The following is a 24,832-nucleotide window of genomic DNA, read 5'->3' as shown; positions in this document are numbered from 1 at the left end:
TGTAAAAGTGACAACGTGCCAGCTCCAAAAGCTGAGTCCTCAAGATATGTTGTATGTTTCCATTCGCTCTCTTGTCCTTTTGCCGTCACCATAAAATGTACATACCTGGGCTAACCCACTGGTTTCAAAAGAATGATGAAAAATATATGGAATGGAGAAGCCCTTGCTAAGTTGCCCCAGCCAAGCCCAGACTAAATAAGTGTCCCCAGTCAACCTGTAGAAACTAGAGTGAGCTCACACATCGGATAACTCCAGTGGACCAAGCTGATGGTTTCTTTAAGGCCACCAACTTTCCTGTAGTTTGGTATTCCATAATAGCTCTTCAATACATGTTGAATAGAATCATTTTTGAAATAAGCACAGAAATCAGTTACCTACAAGCTTGCCCAAATTCCTACTTCATCAGCGTTACATGGACATATTTTCAACTAGGCATCTCTTAGGAAATGTCCGCAATCGTTATTAACAAAAAGCAAATAGGGTCAGTAACTTTTTATTATGGACTAAAATAACAGATATTTTCTGAAATAATATGAGATCAGCCTGACTTACCCCAAAGTAAATTTATATTTTTGATCACACAGTAATTTATGAATAAAAGTAATTTATAAAATCATGCCTTTGAAACGTTGGCAAAGCTCTAAATTTGTTCCTGAATTTCCAAATGCAGACAGTACATCATGGTGGTTAAGAACAGAATTGCAATAATACAATCAAGGATATAAGCCCAAATGTGCTACATATATTTGTCCTTGGAAAATAACTAAGATTTTCTGAGCTTCAGATTTTTATTGCAGAGGAAGTTAATAATAATAACATTCAATTTTCATATAATGCATACATAGTACTTTGTCTAGTGTCTGGAAAATAAAAGTGAGTACTAACATTTTCCAAGAAAGTTTAAGTTACATTCATTAACATTAGTATTTACTATTTTGTATTATATTTTTTAACAAGTAGTTGTTGAAAATATGGCATGAGATGAGTTTGGCTTTAGGTGACAAGAAGATTAGCAAGGAAGTCCTCAAGTTTGAAGAAAGGGCCAAGCTAAAAGAGTCATTGAAAAAGCATGGTCAACAAGGCCTGGTCATGAGATCACGGGAGAGGAATGGATTTCAGGCAGCATCTCATGGGCAGAAGCCCAGAGGAGAAAACAATGTAAATAGAGAATGAAACTCATGCAAACTTTAAGACACTGCATGTCAGTGAGAACAAAAATTGGTAATTGATTTGTGAAAGACAGTATGTATCAAAAATGTGAATGTGTGTATCCTTTACCCAACAATTCCATTCAAAGAATTCTTTAAAATAACAGCAATAAATATGTGTGCAAAGATATTTATACCCAAAGATGTTCACTGATGCACTGCTGATAATAGTGGAAGTAGAAAACTTGTATGTCCATCGAAAAATATATTTAAGTCAATTATTGAATATGAACACTGTACCCATTAAGATATATATATTAAACACGTATATTTCATACACTTACATTTTATGAATTGATGTGTGTGTGTATGTGCATACGCAAGTACAATGAAATGTTTAAAAGGACAATGACCACTTAGTTTAAAACTGTTTCTGGTTTATAGGTGTTGTGCTTATATTATCATCTTTATAGTGATCTGCATCTATAGTTAAGCTAAAATAATAACCTAAAATTGTTCTGATCACAAAAATATAACAGTAAACCATTTAAGGTATTTCTAAAAGTATTCTTTTAAGAGAGAAGAGTTAGACTTAGATGTAAAAATGGAAAAGCAAGCTTCTAATAATATAATTGGCCTAGTGGATTGGTAACTTTGTAAGGTTGATGATAGGTATATTTGGTGGAAGTAATTGTTTTTAAAGTATATGATTGACAGTATATAGGGAATCAGAGGCTTAACTGTGCTTGTGAGATGTATGTAACTGGATCAGCCACTCTGCCATAGCCTCTGCATGTGACAGAACCCTGTGCACTATGACTCGTTATCTGCAGTCCTAGGGAGGAGACCTGTATGTTTGAAGCATAAATTGGTACTTCAAAGAGACTGTTTCAGGGAATAATATTTTATTTTATTTTTTATTTTTTTGAGACCGAGTCTCACTCTGTCACCCAGGCTAGAGTATAGTGGTGCCATCTCAGCTCACTGCAACCTCTGCCTCCTTGGTTCAAGCTATTCTCCTGCCTCAGCCTCCTGAGTAGCTGGGATTACAGGCACCTGCCAACACACCCAGCTGATTTTTGCATTTTTAGTAGAGATGAGGTTTCACCATGTTGGCTAGGCTGATCTCGAACTCCTGACCTCATGTGATCCACCCACCTTGGCCTCCAAAAGTGCTGGGATTACAGGCATGAGCCACTGCGCCTGGCCAGAAAAAGTAATATTATTGAGGGCATTGAGTGTGCAAAGTACCAAGCTCCATTCATTGTTCATGTATGCCACCTTATTTGTCTTTCTAATAACCCTATGTGATGACTGCTGCCATTCACTAAAATCTTCTTCAGTATCAGGGTTGAACAGAGTGCTTTGGGGAATTATTTCATTTGTTCTATACGCCAATCCAATGTGGTAGGTATTCTTTCTTTTATTAAAATTTATTCTTATTTTTATTTGACACATTATAATTGTACTTATTTTTGGGGTACTGTATGATATTTTAATGCAAAGATACCATGTGTAATAATCAAATCAGGTTAATTAGCATATTCATCACCTCAAACATTTATCATCTTAGTGTTGGGAATATTCAAAATTCTATCTTCTAGCTATTTGAAAATATACCAAAAAAAGTTAACTGTAGTCACTGTAGTGTTGTTAACTACTGAACACTAGAAATTATTTCTCATATTTAGTTCCAGTTTCGTACCTGCTAACCTGTCTCTTCCTATCCTTAATCTGCTCTACACTTCCCAGCCTCTAGGAACCACTATTCTACCCTCTTCTTTTATGAGATCAACTTTTTAGCTCCCATAGGTGAGATAAAACATGTAGTATTTACCTTTCTGTGCCTGACTTATTTCACTGAACATAATGACCTCCAGTTCCATCCATGTCCTTACATGAATGATAGTATTTCATTCTTTTTATGGCTGAATAATATTCCACTGGATATATATTAATAGACCAGTTTTTTATTCATTCATCCACTGATGAACACTTGGGCTAATTCCATATCTAGGCTATTGTGAATAGTGCGGTAATAAATAGGGATGCAGACATCTTTTTGACATACTGATTTCCTTTGGATATATACCCAGCAGTGGGATTGCTGGATCATAAGGTAATTCTATTTTGGTTTTGTTGAGGAACTTTCACACTGTTTTTTATGGTTGTGCTAATTTACATTCTATCAACAGTGTATAAGAAGTGTTCACATCTTCACCAGTATTTGTTACTCTTTCTCTTTTTAATAATATACATTTTAACAGGTTTAAGATGACTTCTCATTCTGGTTTTGATTTGCATTTCCCTGATGATTAGCAATGTTAAGCATTTGTTCATATATTTTTATGATGTTTGTGTGTCTTCTTTTGAGAAATGTCAATTCAGATTATTTGCATATTTTAATCAGATTTATTTTTATGTATGTATGTATGTATGTATGTATGTTGCTCTTGAGTTGTTTGAGATTTTTGTATATTATGGGTGATAATCCCTTATCAGATGAATAGCTTGGAAATACTTTCATTTATTCTTTAGGCTGTTGCTTAACTTTATTGTTTCCTTTGATGTGCAGAAGCTTTTCAGTTTGATATCATCTTACATGAGTATTTCTGCTTTGGTTGCTTGTATTTTTGAGATTTTCTCCATAAAATCTCTGTGCAGATCAATAATCTGAAGCGTTTCCCCTATGTTTTCTTCTAATAGTTTCGTAGTTTCAGATCTTATATTTAAGTCTTTAATTCATTTAAAGCTGATCTTGGCAAAAGGTCAGAGATAGGGGTCTAGTTTCATCTTTCTGCTTGTGGATATCTATTTTTCCTAGTGCGACTTATTAAGGACACTGTCCTTTCCTCAATTAATGCTCTTAGTGTCTTTGTTAATAATAGCTCTTCAACACACATTGGATAGAATAATTTCTCAAATAAGCACAGAAATCAATTACTTACAAGCTTGCTAATGTTGATAATCAGTTGGCTGTAAATATATGGTTTTATTTCTGGGTTCTCTATTCTGTTCCATTGGTCTATGTGTCTGTTTTTATGCCAGCACTATGCTGTTTGGGTTACTGTAGCTTTGTAGTAAATTTTGAAGTCAGGTAGTGTGGTGCCTCCAGCTTTGTTCTTTTTGCTCAGAATTGCTTTGGTTATGTCAATGTCTTTTGTGATATTCTTATTTTGTAAATAAGGAATAAGGGACCCTGTTTGAAGCTAAGTAACTTGCCTGAGGTTGTACAATATTAAGTGGCATTGCTGGAATTTGAATCTTTACAGTTTGATAGATAATAAGCTTAGATTTTTATTCACTGATCTCTGCTACTCATCATCAGAGAAATAATTTTTTATATGGAGGTGCCCCAGGGAGAGGTGTCCATCATTGGTTCAAAGTGGAAAACCAATTGAACTTCAGCTGTGACTCAACAGATGGTCTAATTTATTCTGGAGGACCTCCATGTTATTGATGGTGAATCATTCAGTTACTGCTGATCAAAATCTATTTACCTGAATATAGCCATGTCTCCAGTAACGTGTGGTGCTATCTTAAGGGATACAATTTATACTTGTCCCCTCGGGTTCATCTGATCACCTATCTCAAAGCCTTTCACCTTGGCCAGAAGAGGGTTCCTCTCTTTAAAAACTTTCCAGTAATGGTCATTTCAATCTCACACAGTGGTGAGAACAGATTATCTTAGGCAATAATAGATAAAATCTAATTTTCCAATATTTCTGGGTAAATGAAGTTATCCATAATGTCATTCTATGATCAATATAATTATATTAATATTCAAAAGAAATCTAAAATTTCTTCAGTTTATAAATAAAGACTATATATACAGTGGCACTATTTACAATAGCAAAGACTTGGAACCAACCCAAATGCCCATCAATGATAGACTGGATAAAGAAAATGTGGCACATATACACCATGGAATACTATGCAGTCATAAAAAAGAATGAGTTAATGTCCTTTGCAGGGACATGGGCGAAGCTGGAAACCATCATTTTCTGCAAACTAACACAGGAACAGAAAACCAAACACCGCATGTTCTCACTCATAAGTGGGAGCTGAACAAGGAGAACACATGGACACAGGGAGGGAACATCACACACTGGGGCCTTTCGGGGTGTTGGGGGCAAGGGGACGGATAGCATTAGGATAAATACCTAATGTAGATGATGGGCTGATGGGTGCAGCAAACCACCATGGCACATGTATACCCATGTAACAAACCTGCACATTCTGCACATGTATCCCAGAACTTAAAGTATAATGTTAAAAAATGAATATATATATATACAGTGAATTTAGACATGAGAATACTTTTTATATAACTTAGACTATACTCATTTAAAAACTCAAAATGTAAATTGGAAGATTTTATGTGGATCTACATTTATTATTTGTTTTTTTCTGATCAATAGGAAAATTAAGATCCATGACTCTCTCTCTCTCTATATATATATATATTTGTTGTTGTTGTTGTTGTTGTTTTGTTTTGTTTTTTTTTTGAGATGGAATCTTGCTCTGTCGCCCAGGCTGGAGTGCAGTGGCACAATCTCGGCTCACTTGCAAGCTCCGCCTCCCAGATTCATGCCGTTCTCCTGCCTCAGCCTCCTGAGTAGCTGGGACTACAGGCGCCCGCCACCACACCTGGCTAATTTTTTGTATTTTTAGTAGAGACAGGGTTTCACCGTGTTAGCCAGGATAGTCTCGATCTCCTGACCTCATGATCCGCCTGCCTTGGCCTCCCAAAGTGCTGGGATTACAGGTGTGAGCCACCGCGCCCAGCCATGACAATATTTTTAATTATTTATTCTAAGTTTTAATGAAACAGAGGAAGCCTTAAGTTTTTTCACAACTTTATAAGTTAGTTTGTAATTCATGGAGTTAATTTATAGCTCTATGGTTAATATCTCCAAAGCTTATCTAACACAAGTGAGCACATATATACAAGGTGAAGTATATGTTTATAAGGAAAAAGTATTGACATCAAGGATAAACGTTCCTCAGACTGAATTGTCCCCATTGACCAAATTCAAGAGTAAAATTCCAAAGAATTGAGGAAACTACCCATGAGAGACTCTGTTTAACAGGCACATTACTGAATTCATCTATAAAACATATGAACATAATTGTATCTATTTATAAGAACAAAGCTTCAATTTGAGGAAGTGATCAGGTTTTGAAAAATATCCCCTAAATCACCCCCTTATTGCATAACTAGAATGAAATGACAAGACGGAAGCTGGGGAAAAAAAAAGAAAAACAACAAAACTAAAGCTCTATGTTCATCGAAATTAATATGGTAAACCCATGTCATTTTTGTAACCAATAAACTTCAAAGTATTGGTGGCTTTTTCCTTCATATGTTACTGCTTACAGTATTTTTCAATTAGGGACAATTTGTTACAAGCAAGGCAAAAACACTGGCAGTATGACTCATATACAATGGCTAAAAATATAATTAGATTTGTTTGGCATCTAATTTGGGGCTATTTTAATTCAAATATTAAAAACGTAAATGAAAGTTATGTTTTGGAGTGAGATTGAGTTTAGCATATTGGACTTTGGAAATCTTATTTCTATGAACTACATGGCAATATGAGAAATTCCGTGGCAGGTTTTGTGTGCATTCAAAAAGAGTTCAGCATATGTTCCCAAATAAATGAGACTTATTTTCTGCAATATATTTTAATTATTTACATCATAACAAAGTATCATAAAGATGGCCCAGTAAATGAAAATAAAGAGCTATTTTCCTGGATTCAAGAAAAGAGATTTGAATGATTAATGCTGTTGCTTTAAATGCTTTTAGATCAATAAAAATGTACATTGTCCCAGGTGTACTGGAAAACTCAAAAGAAGGATAAACATGAATAATTCCTATGATATGTTCACAATCTAGTTTGATAGCATAATTAAAATGAACAAAATCTTCATGCACAGCAATTCAGTAGAACTATCACAGAAGTTCTTTTGTGTGATATGGGTTACAGGAAAACTCTGAGTACTATTCAGAGGAGGTGATGGTTTTCTGAAATGGAATTTATGAGCACATCTTGGGTAGGCAGTGGAAGGGTGAGGACACTGATGGAGATTATGAATAAATTCAAGAAAAGTGAATGGAGTTAGCATAGGTATTAGGTTTCTATTGATGTGATGAAAAATTAACAGAAAGTTAAAAAGTTAGTGGCTGAAAGCAACATAAATTTATTATATTACAGTTCTATAGGTCAGAAGTCTGCAACTTTAACTAAAATCAAGGAGTCAGCAGGGCTGAGTTCCTCACTGGAAACCCTAGTGGAGAATCCGTTTCACTTCTATTTCCAGTTTCCAAAGGCCTCTCTCTGGTCCATGCACAAAAACCCTTAACTTTCAGAGTCAGCAACAGGGAGTTGAATGTTTCTCATGCAGTCATCTCCCTTTGACCACTGCTGGGAAAGGTTCTCTGCTTAAGGAACTCATGCGATTAGACAGGCTTTACCTGGATAATGCAGCATAATCTCTCCATCTCAAAGGACTTTACCTTAATCAAACCAGCAAAACTCCTTTTGCCATGTAAGGCAACATATTTACAGCTTCTGAAATTAGAACATGGACATCTCTGGGAACCATCGTTATTGCCTACCAGATCCTACATATAGGATGGAATAATTTTCCTTTCTTTCGTTCTTGGAGTTTTCCATATTTTAAAATATTGCCCTTTACACTTTATATTAAGCTAAACTCTACTCAATAAAGAGAGGGTGATTCTAATTTGGGTGTGGAGATTGGAGGAATGGTCATGGTGGGGAGAAAAATAAAGACCTTGCTTTTAATTGTTTTCTGATTTGTAGCAGGTCAGTCATGGTGTTAGCCTAAAAAATTTAAGCCCATTTTCATAAAAGTATTCTAACTTGAAATTCCAACCTCATCCATATAATAATACACATTGACCTTGTTGGTCATGGTTTACAGATGGGAAAACAGGTGGACTGCTCTTGTTTTGTCCCCAGTCATCCAAATTACTTCAACAATGAGGACTAATGTCTTCTGCAAAGCAGTCTAACTCAAAATCTCTGGCCTTCATACATCAAAACATACAGAAACCTAAATGTTTAACAAATTACTAAAGTACTCGATTTCCGCCCATCACCCTCTCTCCTATCCCTTTGGTCACACCTCCACACAGAATTCCACTATTTGATCTTCTATTTGGGCTACATTAGGGCTCATCCTTCTATATGCTACGGTATGTAAAGCCAGTCCTGTCCAATATGGCCTAGTCTTTTTTGTCCAAGCCCAAATCTTGATAGAAGAGACTAAGAACACATTCCTAACACGCAATAGTTTTGTCTTGAACCTCAGTAGCAAATATAGTTGATTGGATATTTTGAGGCCATTCTATGAAGAGTCTTAAATTTGGGGCAGAGAATTTTGCCTTGATGAAGTAATTCATCAAGAATAAGAAAGTTTGAGGACTTACTTGATATTTTTAAACATTTACTTAAGTATGCATGTAAAAGAACAAGAATTGGGTAGTTGAGGGTAAGAGCCCAGGTGTGAGGTTTGTGTAGTAGTTGAGGCAATCAAGATTATGACAATTTCAAGAAGGACTGGCTTCATTCAGAAAGTTGTAAAAATTTTTCAAGTGGCACTTCTCCTTTCAAAATACATATGCCATTTTTTCTTTTCTTTTTGAGATGGAGTCTCGCTCTGTCGCCCAGACTAGAGTGCAGTGGCATGACCTCGGTTCATTGCAAACTCTGCCTCCTGGGTTCAAACAATTCTCCTGCCTCAGCCTCCCTAGTAGCTGGGATTACAGGTGCCTGCCGCCACCGCCAGCTAATTTTTGTATTTTAGTAGAGATGGGGTTTCACCATGTTGGCCAAGATGGTCTGAAACTCCTGCTCTCAAGCAATCCACCTACCTCGGCCTCCCAAACTACTGGGGTTACAGGCGTGAGCCACTGTGCCAGGCCTCATACGCTATTTTTATGTAAACGACATATTTTAGATACTAGTTTTTTATGTATGTCTCTGTGGGTGCCTACATGAAAAAAAATCAGAGATTGAATGAGTGATAATTTTACCATTTTAGATCCTGTTTGAAATTCAAATCACAATCAGTTTTTAAAGTTGTGTATGAATTGGCCTGGCACAGTGGCTCACGCCTGTAATCCCAGTGCTTTGGGAGGCCAAGGTGGGCGGATCATGAGGTCAGGAGATCGAGACCCTCCTTGCTAACACTGTGAAACCCTGTCTCTACTAAAAATCCAAAAAAAAAAAAAAAATTAGCCAGGCATGGTGGTGGGTGCCTGTAGTTCCAGCTACTCGGGAGGCTGAGGCAGGAGAATTGCTTGAACCCGGGTGGCTGAGCTTGTAGTGAGCCGAGATCATGCCACTGCACTCCAGCCTGGGTGACAGAGCGAGACTCCGTCTCCAAATCAAAACAAAACAAAACAAAACTTGTGTATGGATTTCCCATATCATAAAAGCTAACTTGTGTTTAGAAAATGGATTCTAGATTACAATAAACATAATACTGGATTCTTTTCCTTATAATAGGTACGTGTAAAGGTAACTGGAATCACTTACTGGAATAACTCTCAAACATTTATGTCATTATTCATTTTTAAAAAATTCTATCTAAAGTTTTAGCCTAAGAAGATATGAATAAAAAAGAAACAACAAAGAAACCTTCTTCTACATTGCAAGCTATTAATTTTAATAATGAGCTGGAGAAAACCAAGTTACTTTGTAATATATATTTAAGAAATTGAAAAATAATGAATGATAGAGTGTACTAAGCCAATGAACTTCTGTACTAAAGAATATTACATAATTTGGATAAGTATAATGGAATATTCTAACTAATAACTAACTTTATCAGATAGAATATTAAAAAATGGAGGTATTGATTATGAAAACAAAGTATAAAAACTGTTATCTTTAAATACAAAGGAACTTCCAAAGTACAGTAAATTTGAAAAAAAATTCTAGTTTACTTGCAACAGGATACTGCAATATTAACTTTTTCTTAAATTCACTTTCAACATTTTACTTCAAAATTACAGCTATAGCAAATTTACACAAGTGAAAGTAAGAATTTAATCACTGATGCAGATAATTCCAGCCCTTCACTAACCTAAGAAGGCATCTAATTATAATTTATTCAAAGGAGCTATTACTGTGATCAAATAGAACAGATTGCCATCCAAATTTCTATGGTGTAAAAGGTATTTTAACAGTTCATAGAACAAGAAGGTGGAAAAATATCCAATAAGTTATTTCTTCTGTATTATTCAATGCGTTTGTAGAAGTTTGTTGCTACCATGAACAAGATTAAAAGATCTCTATATCTAAACCAGTCATAATGAGAAATTTGGAGAGAAAATTTTCAGAAATTACCTCCTTACTTACCTTAAGTATTAAGCTCTTTACACTTAAAAAATACATTTGTAAGCATTTACTATTAGACACGATCATGAATTATTTAAGAGACAGGTATCTCCTTTTTCCTGAGCCTCACAGAGATTTGGCTAAACACAAGTTCACTGCCTTCCATGTCAGTCAATTTAGAATATTTGGAAACCTCATTAATCATTTGTTGGATGGTACTTCTAGGACACGACTGTCTCAATTACAAAGAGGGACACATGAAAGTTAATGAGTCCTTTAAATAACTCATTGGTTCCTTGTTCCATTTATTTTTGCGAAGATATTAGAGCAGGGATCACTTTTTTATGACATTGGGAAATTAAAAATAATAATCATCTGTAGTTGTCATATTATTTTGATTTTGTTAAATGTGTTACATTTTATTTTAGGTCTGTGTATTACAGCGTCATAAACATAGAAACTAATTCTACTATTGTGGCTTCTGAAGAGTAGGAAAGAGTCAGATTTCTAAATATTATCATATGTAAGAACAGAAATAAACATATAAATCTGTTAAAAATATTAGTCAAACAAATTTTTCATTCTGACAGAAAGCAGAATTGTCGAACCATAATTCCATTAAATATGGTAACAGAGTATGTTAGTCAGGAAAGGTTTTTTTATACAGTAATCTAAAAAATGTCAGAGACTGAATACAACAAAGGTTTATTTCTCATTCCTACAAGTGCACTGTACACTGTGGATTCCCATGACATCCCCAGGCCAGTATCCTGTGTGCAGTACACAGTGATCCAGGCAGCTTCAATCATGTGACTGTGTCATCTCTTGTCCTAACTTGGCAACAACTTAGAACAAGAGAGATATTGAAGAAACAAAAATGGGCCCAACTTTCCTCCCTTGAAATTTACACTCATGTTCACCATTCTTGAGTACGACTAGTTCTTTGCCCTTCCTAACCTCTGGAGCAAGGAAATGTAGAGGAATAATGTAATATTTAGAGAGCATTATTTGCAGTTGAAAATTGCAGATGAAACAGTCTGCAATTCATCTACAAAGAAACACTCTTAACTACTATTTACATGAGACAATTCAAAGCATTAATCCAGTCCCATCTCCAAGATCACCCAGAACATTGGCTGAGATGTGAGAGCTTCTATATCAGGTTCAGATGTCACTACTTTTGATTAAGACATATAAACTAAAAAGTCAAGTGAAGGGAACATCCACAAAACACACATACACACACACACACACACACTCAATTAAAATGGGGGAACAGACACAGAACAGATACCATTAGAAAAGGGGAAGAGTGAGAGGCATGTAGAAGTCACTAGTCCATAGACGTTTTGGTTCTAGCAAGGAGGCATTGTGAGGGGTGCTCAGCTGATGAGGAGTGCTCCTCCACTGAGCCTAGATTTGTCTTTTGGGAAGCCTTGAGTCCATGGTTGTCTGTGTCTCCTAGCTCCAACTTTAAGGATGCATTTCCTTGCCCATTATACTTGTTGTACCCATCAGAACTGGGTTTTGGGGAATGTCCTCTACTTGGAGTCCAAGGAGTTTTCCCAGTTAACTTCCTGCTCATGGAAACTTTTAAATCTGTAACAATCTTGTGTTAATGTGTGATCCAAACTCATCGTTTCATTGCTAGTACAACTTTCAAACCTCAGTAAGCTTTAATTTAAATCTTCATTATGAACCTGGAACATACCCAGCTGTATCTTCTCCATCTCTATTCTTTTATTCCATTATTCATTCTCTCAATATAACAGGGTTACTAGAAAGTTGTTTGAATTTCCCAGAAGAGCCACACTCTTAATCTGATCTTTGCTCTGAGTTGTTATACCAAATTATTGAGTACCATGTCCGTAACCTATTTTTTGCTTTGATGCGGTTTAATCAATTGGAAATACATTACCAGACACTTATCTGTAAAGACCTTTTCACTCTTACCATTTTTTAGGACTATAAAACAATTATTTTTCCAACACTGAAAAGCTCTGCATTGGACTCTTCTCACCTTTTACAATTCTACTTGCAAACTAGCCAAATCTATTCTGAGCCCATTTCTTTCTTATTATATATTGCCAAATACAGTTAATAGCAGCTCACAAACATGAACATTCTGCTTTTAAACCAAAGTCACATATTTGTCAAGTACATGATCTGCTGCTCACATTATTCTAAGATTTTTTATTGTATGAAATGTGTCTCCATTTTTCCAAAGTCACTAGTATCAGTTCTCTCTCTGTTTGCTCACTGTGGGATCACTCAACTGATACCAAATATATTGTGTTTATTAAAATAACATCTCACTTCTGGTACTAATTTCTACAAAAACCAAGGTAAGCTGGGTTAGTTAGAAATAAAAAATGCCCATATCTCAGTGCTCAATGCAACAAAGGCTTATTTCTGATTCATTCCAAATCTGCTACATATTTGGGCACCTCTTTGGGCACTGTTCTTGCAGCAACTCTGTAATCCATAATCCATGCTGTTTCGATGTTTTGGATCCACAACACAAGGCCTCCTAGTAACCACAGCAGGGAGGGAGACAGACTGAAAAATGGTGCCTGAGATTTCACTATTTTAGGCCTGCAAAGAGACACATGATGCTTCCTCCCACACTTTATTCTCCAAAATAGTCATATGGTTTAAAATAATTGTAAGGGTATCTAAGAATGTAGGGGAGAAAAATGGAATATTCAGTTTTATTCTGTGCCACAAGAGAGAACACCCTCCCATATATAATTTTGCCTAAATCTTTGTAAGAGTAGTCCTGTAATGTATTTACCTATTTTAAGATAGTAAATAACACTATCAAATAAAAAACAGGCAGTATATTCCAATACTTAAGAGTGCAGGTTCTTTTATAAAGTCAATTATGGGCCTCTAATCCCAGCACTTTGGGAGGCTGAGGTGAGTGGATCACTTGAGGTCAGGAGTTCTACATCAGCCTGGCCAACATGGCGAAACCCTGTCTCTACTAAAAATATAAAAATTAGCCAGGCACAGCGGCATTTGCCTGTAATCCCAGCTATTAGGGAGGCTGAGACAGGAGAAACACTTGAACCCAGGAGGCAGAGGTTGCAGTGAGCTGAGATCGCACCACTGCACTCCAGCCTGGGGGACAGAGCAATGCTCCGTCTCAAAAAAAGAAAATAATAATAATAATACAGTCAATTATAGCTTATTAGCTGTGTGATTTGGGGCCCAGAGAGGTTAAACGAGATAATTTGTATAAACTACCAGACATCTATTCTGCATTTGGTGGATATTAGCTTTAATTCGGAAATGCACACTATTTGCATTTTCTCTTCTTTTACATAAATATTATTGATATTTAATCCACAGTTTTCTGCTGTATTAAGAATACATTTTAGTAGAACCTTGCCAGAGAAATCTACTTCTTTTACCACTGCAATAAATAAATAAATAAATAATAAAGCCACACTTGTTTGAAAACTTCAAATGTAATTGGGTTTCCTAGAATTATTTTAAATGCTCTGAAAATTGAAACACATGGTGTGACACCATTCTAAGAAAACTATTAAATTAGCGGAAAAGGGATGGTGAAGGAGAGGTGAAAAGGTTAGAAGAAGCACAGATTAAATTTAATGGCTCACAATATTTAATTTTGTTTTGGACAAAAACCTAACGGTAATTATGGTTAATTAATAGACACAGATGTCTTCAACATCTTATTTTAATACTTGGCAATAAGGTTTCCTGCTTGATTTCTTTTCATTGGAAACTGGTTAAATAATACAGACACAGATAATTCTGCTCTAATCAGAAAATGGGTTTTGACTTTGAATCTGATCCGTAGTCTGGCTCTTTTATAGCCATCCTGACTTCTAAAGAAACAGATCTCTTTAAAAACAGAAACTGTTAGAATGTAGACATGGTTGACATATTAAAACTCTACATTTGTTTGATCTTACTAAACAATTTGAGTTTATATCAACAGAAAGAAAGCTCACAGCTGCCACAACACGCATGTTTACAATCATTTTAATGATACCATTAGATGTTGCTCTTCGGGGCTTGCTAGTCCAGGCTGTTATATAAAAACCATGTGAGATAAGTTTACCACCTGTGCACAATGGAAATGACCTATTCAGATGAACCATTCTAAACACAGATATAGGATAGAAGTCAACTCATTTCCTATGTTAAAATATTGCCTTTAAAAAAGATGCCTAAGGCAGAGAAATACCTGTCCTCTAAACCTATATAAATACACACACACAATAAACAGACTTTTCCTAATCACAAAACATTTGAACTTCAATGCCTCTGGAAAAGTTTCTTAGTTGACAGGTGAGTACTTAGCTCATATAAGAAACATGAGCTTAAGCTTTTGCAAGACATTTACCTGGTTCTTAAGCCGTTTTGGATTCTGATATTCTCAGGGAAGTTGGTAGCTAACTAACCATAACCATAACCTTTTATACTTCTCTTTAAAGAGGGGTGGAAATCGCTGTATGCTTTTTGAAGACTCAAAGAATTATAGGTTAATTCCTCCTGAATGCATACCGTTTTAAAGCACATGTTCTGTCATTTTTTAGCCTAGGGATTATATGAGTATTCTGTTCATTATACTTAATACCATTATTGAATAAATTCTTAAAAAAAATTTTCAATTTTCACTCTATTGACTTGCATATACTTTCTATATTTCCAGACAACAAGGCTGCTACTACCAGAATTTGTAGTGATATTTTATTCAATTATATATGAATGTGGAATACAAAGGAAAACTGATTATACTTTTTTACATGTTTTCTATGTGCCGGAAATTATACTTAGCCCTAGGAACAGAATTATAAATAATAGAAGCACAAATATGTTTTTAGTAGTTTGTAGATTATTAGAGGAGATATGGTATTTAAGGGACCTTCAGTTTCTTAAAACAAGCCCAGCAGCATTTCTCCTGAAATGTTGTATGATTCTAGGAAAAATTCCTGATTTCCTTAGCTGTTCTCAAGAGCTGTGTAGAAACAAAGCTTCGTTAGTATGATTCTAAGTGATTATAAACAAAAGTGTGACATTTAATTGGAATACTGGCTTACTGTAATGATTACATGTAGCAATCTAGAGTATCGAAATCAAAAGCTGTCCTTGATTATTATAAAGGAACAAATTACAATAAGCAAATTACAAAAAGGAGACCTTATGAGGGGGGAAAATAAGTAAAAGGGCCTTATTTCTATGCCTCAGGTTGTAAAAATTTGAAATGCTTGTAGGAGAGTTCTTTGCAAGGAAAGCTTTTTCTGTCAGACACAAAATCAAATGAAGAAAAGCATGGTGGGAATTTTCTGGATTAGATAAAAATGGAGTCAAAGTTTATTTAAGCTTTGACCTTCTAGATATATTGGAGTCATCCCACTCATGAAAAATTGCTAAAGTGAACCTACTCTTTCTATGCTTCTCCCCATGTCAACGTGATGTGATCTCTGATTTCTCTATCAACTATTTACAGGAAGGAAGATTATTTTGTGAGTCTGAAGTATGTAATGATGCACCCTGAGAGTGCATTTGGCTTTCCTATCTATACGGCTTTTATGGTTTCATTTCCCCTTTTTGATTTTCAAGTATGTAATTGTGTAACTCAACAGTATACACCTGGTTTCTGAGTAGTGTAGTCCACGCTGGTAGGGAAACAATTCACAAATTTCTAAAGTCTTGGTAACATTAATATGTCAAATTTAAAAAACCTGTACAGAGATCCTAAACATACCTGCTAAATACAGATTGGAGATATCCTTCCTATATACAATATAGGATTCATTGTTTTAATTAAGTAATTATAGTTAGAAGCTTTAAAGTAGCCATTGTTGTAGGGAAAGACATTAATTATGTACTTGAATGAAAATGTATTTCACTTATATTCCAGCTGCCATACACCAACAACAATTTTCTTTAAAAAGTTTATAAAATTTTACAGGACTAGAATGAAGGAGTGTTTACGTTTTAAACTGAACAGATAAAATTGTAATCATCTAAAACTTTTTTTAAACCAAAATTAGAGAGAAAGAGACAGATAAGTGATAGCCTGCAAAATATTTAAAATATATTCAAGGACACTCAAAACTTTATATATTTGGACATTGCCTATGCAAGCTGAGTTGAAAAGAAAGCTATCTAATTTCTTAACACTTTTGACAGTCTTGTTTCCACATGGTGACATATTAAACTCAGTTTGTTATGATTATTTTTTACCAAAATAACAGCCACAAGTATGCTCTGCGTAAAGTAAAAACTAAATAAATATACAATAAATACATGATTGTGTTTTGGGATACTTCATATTCATAAACCAAGTGCAACCACTGGTTGCCTTGAATGTTCCATTGAGACTTGTAAAATTTCTTTCCAATCCCAATGCTGTTATGGTAGGAACCCTCCTGCACATCTGGCAGTGCAACATTTTTTTTTTATTGAAAAAGCTTGTGATATTCAAGAATTATTATTATTATTATTATTATTATTATTATTATTATAGCAGCTGGGAACCATTGCTGGGTCAATTTCAATGTCTTTTAGAATATTAACCCCTTTACTATGATAAATAAAAAATATCATTTCTGGTCATAAATATAATTTGTGAGAACATTATCTAGATTTTTTTTTTGTTTTCTGTTTTTTCCCTGAAGTGCTACTGTGCTACTTGATTCAGTGTATATGGTAATTTTAATGTCACACTTGTCAGTCTAATACAGTCATAAAATCATGCGTAAGATTCTCAAGCCCTCAATAAGTGACAATAAGTACTGTGAACTGAACAACTGAATTGGATTGATACACGTACCTCTAAATGTAGTAGTGCTGATAACAGGATAAAAAGAGGCAAGAAACCAACTATTCTTGCCTTCCAGAGACTCTTATTAAGATTTAGTAAAATATTTTCTCGAACTGTTAACTGAATCATTTTGGGATATAGATAATGTGCTAAAAATAGAGGCTGAACTGCCGGTGAATGAGGAGTTAAAAATCAGAATGGTGGCCTGTGTTTGGTTACTTTTTGAGGCTTTCAGGGGCAATAGTTAAAAGAGAATCATAAAGTTAGACCCGAAATGGTCAGTTTGAAAACAAAGAGAAAAGTACATATGGTTTTGTTAACACAGGCCCTCTCTACCTGTAGTTTGCAATGCAGGGTTACTAAGGGTCCACCTTCAAAACTTAGAGCTTGGCAGGGTTAGAAAAGTCAACTGTTTGTTTGTGAAGTTGAAGCTTGTATAAATGCTGGCATGGAAACATCAGTCTTATTAGGAGGATTCAAGTGACGTGAACTCCTCAGCACCTTTCATAGGACAAACCTTCTAGCAAAGACTCAATTATAAGCCATGCCTACATATCCTAGCTTAAATATGTGTCAGCAATTGATGTTGGCTATAGATACAAGAGTACAAAATTGATTAAAGGCAAATAGACAAGAATCTAGTAAAATCTGAGGGAAATACACTAGCAACAAAATGCTAAATCTGGCTAGGAAACATATGTGGAAATCCCTGAGCCTCCATGCTTGCATCAGTGTGAAGAGGGATGCTAACACGGTGGATCCTATGGAAGAAGTCTCTTCCCCAGCAACCAGTTTAGATGTGGATGGGAAGGAAAACAGATAGAAAAATACCTCCCTCAGTGATAGAAGTAAATATTTTGGAACAGCAGGAACAGACAGACTGCCTACTCTGGAAATGTACTTCACTTCCAGGACAGGATTTTCTGCTGTTATTATCTAGCAGGGTAAGATATGTGCTCTTAATAGCATTTATTGTGTGTTTGCAATGATTCACTTGAAAAACGTTTTAAAAAATTATCCGTTGACAGGCCAGGCATGGTGGCTCACACCTGCGATCTTAGCACTTTGGGAGGTCAAGGTGGGAAGATTGCTGAGTCCAGGAGTTCAAGACCAGCTTGAGCAACATGGCAAAACTGCCTTCTCTACAAAAAAATACAAACATTAGCTGGGTGTGATGGTGTATGCCTGTAGTCCCAGCTACTTGGGAGGCTGAGGTGGGAGGATCACCTGAGCCTGGGAGGTAGCCATGATAGTGCCAATATACTCCAGCCTGAGAAACAGAGTGAGACCCTGTCTCAAAAAAAAAAAAATCTACTGAAAAATTTTAGTTTTATATATTTATCGAGTATAAAGTAATCTTATAATTTTTGAATACAATGTGGCATTATTAAATCAAGCTAACCTTTCCATCACCCCAAATATTTGATGTTTTTGTGATGAGAACATTTGAAACTTACTCTTTTAGTGATATTGAAATGTACAATATTAAATTATTAGAGGTATTCGTCATGCTGTGTAATAGACCTAAAACAAACAAATTTATTCTAATTGATGTTTTACACCTTTGATTATCATCTCCCTATTATTTCCACCCCACCAATCTCTCCTTTCATGAATTTAATTATTTGGATTCCACATATAAGTGAGAAACTTGTGATATTTGTCTTCTTGTTTGGCTTACTTCACTTAGTATAATGTTCTGCAATTCTATTCATGTTGTTGCAAATGATAAGGTATCTTCCTTGTTTTAGGCTGAACAGTATTCCATTGGGGATATATACCACATTTTCTTTATCTCTTCACCTAGTGATGGTCATCTAGATTGATTCCATACCTTGGCCATTGTGAATAGTGCTGCAATAAACATGGATGTGCAAACATCTATTAGACATACTGATTTTACATCTTTTGGGTGAAAACGCAGAAGTGGCATTGCCGGTAATTGAATTTTTAGTGCTTTTTGGCAACCTTCATACAATTTTCCATAATGCTTTTCCTAATTTACTTTCTCATCAACAGCATCCACATCCTGCTGACACTTATTAACATTCATCTTTTTAATAATAACCATTTTCACAGATGTGAGGTGTTAAATCTTTGTGGTTTCAATTTGCATCTTCTTAATGATTAGGTATGTCAAACATCTTTTCTTGAATCTGTTAGCCATTTGCATGTCTTCTTTTGAGAAATGTCTATGTAGGTCCTTTATTCATTTCTTAATCAGGTTATTCGTTTTCAGTCCTTAGAGTTGTTTGAGCTCCTTATATATTTTGGATACTTATTCCTTATCAGATGTATGACTTGCCAATATTTTCTACCAATCCTTAGGTTGTCTCTTCAACATTGTTAGTTGTTTCCTTTGCTATGCAGAATCATTTTATTTGGATATAATCCCATTTGTCTATTTTTGCTTTTGTTGCCTATGCTGTGGGGGTCAAATCTAAAAACTCATTGCTCAGAGCATTATTGTATAGTTTTTGCCCCTATGTTTTCTTCTAGACATTTTTAAGTTTCATGTTTTATGTTTAAGTATTTAATCAATTTTGAGTGGATTTCTGTATATGGTGTGAGATAAGGGTCCAATTTCATTCCTTTGCATAAGGATATCCAGTTTGCCCAATACCATTTATTGAAGAGTCTTTTTTCCATTGTTTATTCTTGGGAACTTTGTTGAAAATCAATTGACTATAAATGTGTGGAATCCCAAAAATCTGTAATAGCCAAAGCAATCATGAGCAAAAAGAACAAAGCCGGAGGCATCACACTACCTGATTTCAAACTATAGTGCAAAGCAATAGTAATTACAATAGCATGGTACTAGCATAAAAGTAGACACATTGGGTAATGGAACAGAATAGAGAGCACAGAAATGAACCCATGCATCTATGATCAATCATTCACTTTTAAAATTACAAATTAAGTTATGGTGTTTCTTCTCCATGATTGTATTAGTTGTGCTGTTCAAGGCAAATGTCTTCTGTTTTAACCATAAATCTCTAAAACATGAGTTGTCATGCCTGTTTTATCAGAGAGTAATACATGCTATTTAGATAATCTTAGAAAGGGTGCCATATTTGATAAACAGATGAGCCCTTGGGGTGGTCCCCCTTGGTAAAGAGGTGTGTATCTTCCATGAAAAATGAGTAAGGTTTTTGAAGAACCAATGGTGGAACTACTGTAGGTACCATTAGTTAGTTTTCCACAATTCATTCCTAACTTTCTTGCCCCAAGACAATTTACAGAACAGCTCATTTTGTAGTCTCTCTTGAAGCTAGAAATTGTCATGTTGCCCAATTCTGGCCAAAGTAATCAAAGAAGAATTTTGCTGAGGACTTGTTCAAATATAATTTGCTGAGAAGAAATAAGCACAAGAAAAGAGCTGGCTGGTGTCACTTTTTCTCTTGGGTTTCTGTCTTAAAAATGTGATTTCTACAGCTATGGAAACTATCACAATATGCAAGAAGGATTAGGAAAATTAGCAGATAAAGAATTAGAAATAAAATAGGTATGCTTGTAGTTTTAATTGCTGGATTATCCATAAAACAATCATCCTTTTGCTGCCTTTTAAGATAAACAATAAACAACATTATAGTGAAAATTTGTTACTTGCAGTTTAAAGTATTTTAACTTCTATGTGTTGATTGACCATTAATTAATAAACTTTACCTCAGTGCACACCATATGATTTAGAAACTAAGAACTTGCTGACTGTCATGTTGGGAGAGATTTTTATGTAGAATCAATGAGTCATAGCATTCTGTGCATTGTTTGCTAGTCTTTAAAGAATAGCTCAGGTAAAACTGGGATGTGATTTGTAAAGTACAATTTCTAGAATCCCAGCTGTCTATAGAAGATGGAGGCTCATTTCATATATCTAAACATTAAGTTGCCTTCTGCATCAGTTCTAGCAAAGGGCCCAGTATCAGTATGAGAGTCATAGTTGATGGCTGATTGGAACAACAAATAAATGTTTTAAAACTAAAACCTACAGATTTAATAGATGAAAAGCAATATTCATATACAAGAACATAAGAAAGCATATGTTATTGAAGTTTTGAAAATGATACGAATAGAATTTTCATTGCCAGCAATTAGTAGAAAAAACTGCAATGGATCTTCTGATGAAATACTAATAAAAGAGCTACATAAAATGCAACAAATGTATTTTTAAATGCCTTTCTGAAGTGGAAATAAATTAAAGCATTCACAAAGGTTAGAAACAGTGAAAGTGCAATCTAGGAATGAGGTGTACTCAAAAGTTAACTTTTACCCTTTGTTAAGGCACCAAGCCCATGGGATCTTAAGTTTCCATTGTGCTGGCTATTCGGAGTATAGAAGACATAAGATAAAGCCTTGGGCATGCTTAAAGTAAGGGATAAGATAGGAGATTGGTCTATAAAGCTGAGTTTCCAAAAGATTACACCTAAAATAAACCCACAGCAGAAGGAATGGTAAATAAAATTTCTTATGTCCCTAGTATTGTATGAGGAGGAAAAAATTATCCTTTGAGAATTTATTACATAGTTTTCACGTAGACTTGATCCTCAGCTTTATAGAACTCATTTGGTGGGAGCCCCCAGGCAACTAACTAAACTAACCAAATAACTAAATGCAAAATCTACATTAAAAAATGTTAACTGCAATTCAGAATTCTTATGCATAGATACAAATCAAGAAACCCATAGGAAAAAAAAAAAGTACCATGAGTGAAAATTAGCAGAAGTATACTTTCAGAGACATCATATATTAACTATCTTAGAAAATAATTTAAATAAACATGTTGTATATATTTCAGGAAAGTTTAGTTTAAACATCTGAATGAGGATTGATATGGTTTGGTTCTGTGTCCCCAACCAAATCTCACCTTGAATTGAAATAATCCCCACATGTCAAGGGCAGGACCAGGTGGAGATAACTGAATCATGGGGGTGGTTTCCCCCATGCTCTTCTCAAGATAGTGTGTGAGTTCTAATGAGTTCTGATGGTTTTATAGAGGGCCTTTTTCCCTGTTTGCTCGGCACTTCTTCCTGTTGCCCTTTGAAGAAGGTGCCTTTCTTCCCTTTCACCTTCTGTCATGATTGTAAGTTTCCTGAGGCCTTCCCAGCCATGCAGTACTGTGAGTCAATTAAACCTCTTTTCTTTATATGTTACTCAGTCTTGATATTTCTTCATAGCAGCATGAGAACAGACTAATACAAGGACCAAGAAAGGTAAAAAATGTATGTACAGATTTAGAAAGAAATCTAGTGGAAGTTTTAGGAATGGAATTAGTACCTGAAGGAAACAATTCATTGCATTAAAGCTGAATCAAGAACTGGAAGACACACTAAAGAAAATATTCATGAGATAATTCACAAATAGTTAAAAATATCAAATACTGGTTATAAGACATAGAAAGTGAATTAAGGAAGGCTGAATTAAGTGTAATTAAAATTTTAAAAAGAAAGACTAGCAGGAATAGGTAAAAGGCAATAATTGAAAACTAAATATACTTATGAATTTTGAGATATAATTATGAATTATGAAACTGTGAATATAATATACAGAATAAACGTAAAATAGTCAACATTTTATCCTGGAAAAAGATCAAGAAATCAGCAACAGGGTCAATACAAATAAATTCTGAACAAAATATATTATAATATTATAATATGCAATATAATAATAGTACTATAATAGTAACTATAGTTGTATAGTAATATAAAAAGGTAATAAAGCCTCAGTGACAAAGAGAATGTTTTAGAAGTGGCAAGAAAAGATAGATCTTTTGTAATGAAATGACAATAGGCTGGTATCTCAGCAGCAACAACGGAAGATAGAAGGCACTGTAACAATAAGTTCAATATATTGAAAGAAAATACCTTATAAATTTATAATTTCATGTAAGAACTGCTATCTTTCAATAACCAAGTTGAAAGAAAATATTTGTTTTCAGGCAAAAGAACAAAAACATAAAGAAACTGACTTCCAACTGACCCATTGAACAAACCTCCAAAGATAGTAATAGCTGTAGTTGGAAAACGATTTCTGCTTGAAGCTTTAACATATAAGTAGATAAGAAAAATAATGTTTTTTTCTAACTGTATAATATTTATTTTACTTTCTTATCTCAAAAAAATCACCTAGGACCCATACTCTCATCCTCAGTTTCCTTATCAAGGCAGTATTTACTTCATTAGGTTTATAATATGGATAAATTCTTAGCAAGAAAAATAGTAGATAATAAACAATTGGCATATGTTACACATAATTCTGATGATGTCTTTGTATCAATATCCAATGTAAGCTAACAAAGGTATGTGTTTATTTTTGTTCTGTACCAATCAGAACATAAATGGCAACATGACAATTTATGGCAAAGAAAGTACAAAAATAAAATCTTGATTTACATTTCCATGTTTATAATGAAAGTTGTGAAAGGCATACAAAATCACAATGTTGAAAATTCGGAATTTCAAAAACCTAAGGCTATTGTGTATGCTTATGATATCAAATAATAATCTACTTTATCATGTCTATGACTTTAATTGTCTGGTTTTGATTAAAATTGTGATCTCTAGAGAAAAGTATGTGAAAAGTAGCTGTCAACTGCTCAATAAACACTTACTAAAAATTTATTTTACTTAAAATTATCTTTTGGTGGATAATTGTGAACATTTAATGTTTCTCAAATCTATGCATTGCCAAAACAAAGCAAAACAAAAACCAAAATATATATGTAATAAGCATGTATACAATACATGTTATATATATTACATATATTACATATAACGTATATACACATAGTGTGCATAGTATATTTTTTTTAACTTTTATTTTAAGCTCAGAAGTACAAGTGCAGGTTTGTTAACATCGGTAAACTTGTATCGTGGGAGTTTTTACAATTCCTAGCATTTCTGTGAAAATACGTTGTGAACTTTGCCAACGTAATCTCCACGAGTTTCTTCCCTTTTTACAGATACATAGGGACAGGTAACTTTGAACACTTAATGTGGCACCATGAAGAGGAGTCAGACAAAACCTTCTAGGTAAGTAGTTTTGAAAAGTTTAGTCTACCTATATGGACTTTAGTTTCCTTATATGTTTTGACATAATAGAATGATATGCCATTTCTGGGAGAGTGACAAATAGGCCATGGGTTTTTATGATAATTAAATAAGATAAATCATGCAAAGTGTGTAAAAATGGGCATGACACATAGTAAACCAAAATATGACTTCCTCTTTGCACCTGTATGCCATGCATTGTGCTAGATGATTTATTTCTTATTTGATTCGCTTTTTCTAATGACCAGAGAAGTCTGATTTTAAAGAGTCAAGATAAGCAAACTAACCAAACAACCAAAACACATTTTGATTGACATGCCTTTTTCAATGCAATTTCCTCAACTTTCAAATATAAATCTTCTAACTGCTTCCTCATTCTCCTATCCAACAGGTCTTTTAAGACACCAGAACTAATTTTCATTCCACCTCTCATTATTGAAACTAACAGTAGCT

At 34.6% G+C, this 24,832-nt stretch overlaps 1 protein-coding gene across 5 annotated transcripts in view; it reads right to left on the bottom strand.

The window, feature by feature from the left end:
• Window positions 1–24,832, bottom strand: part of SEMA3A (semaphorin 3A) — a 541,127-nt gene that overhangs the window by 420,477 nt on the left and 95,818 nt on the right. The gene's annotated exons all lie outside the window — the stretch shown is intronic.

Source organism: Gorilla gorilla, chromosome 6 (assembly GCF_029281585.2).
Source record: "Gorilla gorilla gorilla isolate KB3781 chromosome 6, NHGRI_mGorGor1-v2.1_pri, whole genome shotgun sequence".
Classification (NCBI taxonomy): domain Eukaryota; kingdom Metazoa; phylum Chordata; class Mammalia; order Primates; family Hominidae; genus Gorilla; species Gorilla gorilla.
The sequence above is the reverse complement of the archived record's forward strand: the minus strand, read 5'-3'. Positions and strand labels throughout refer to the sequence as shown.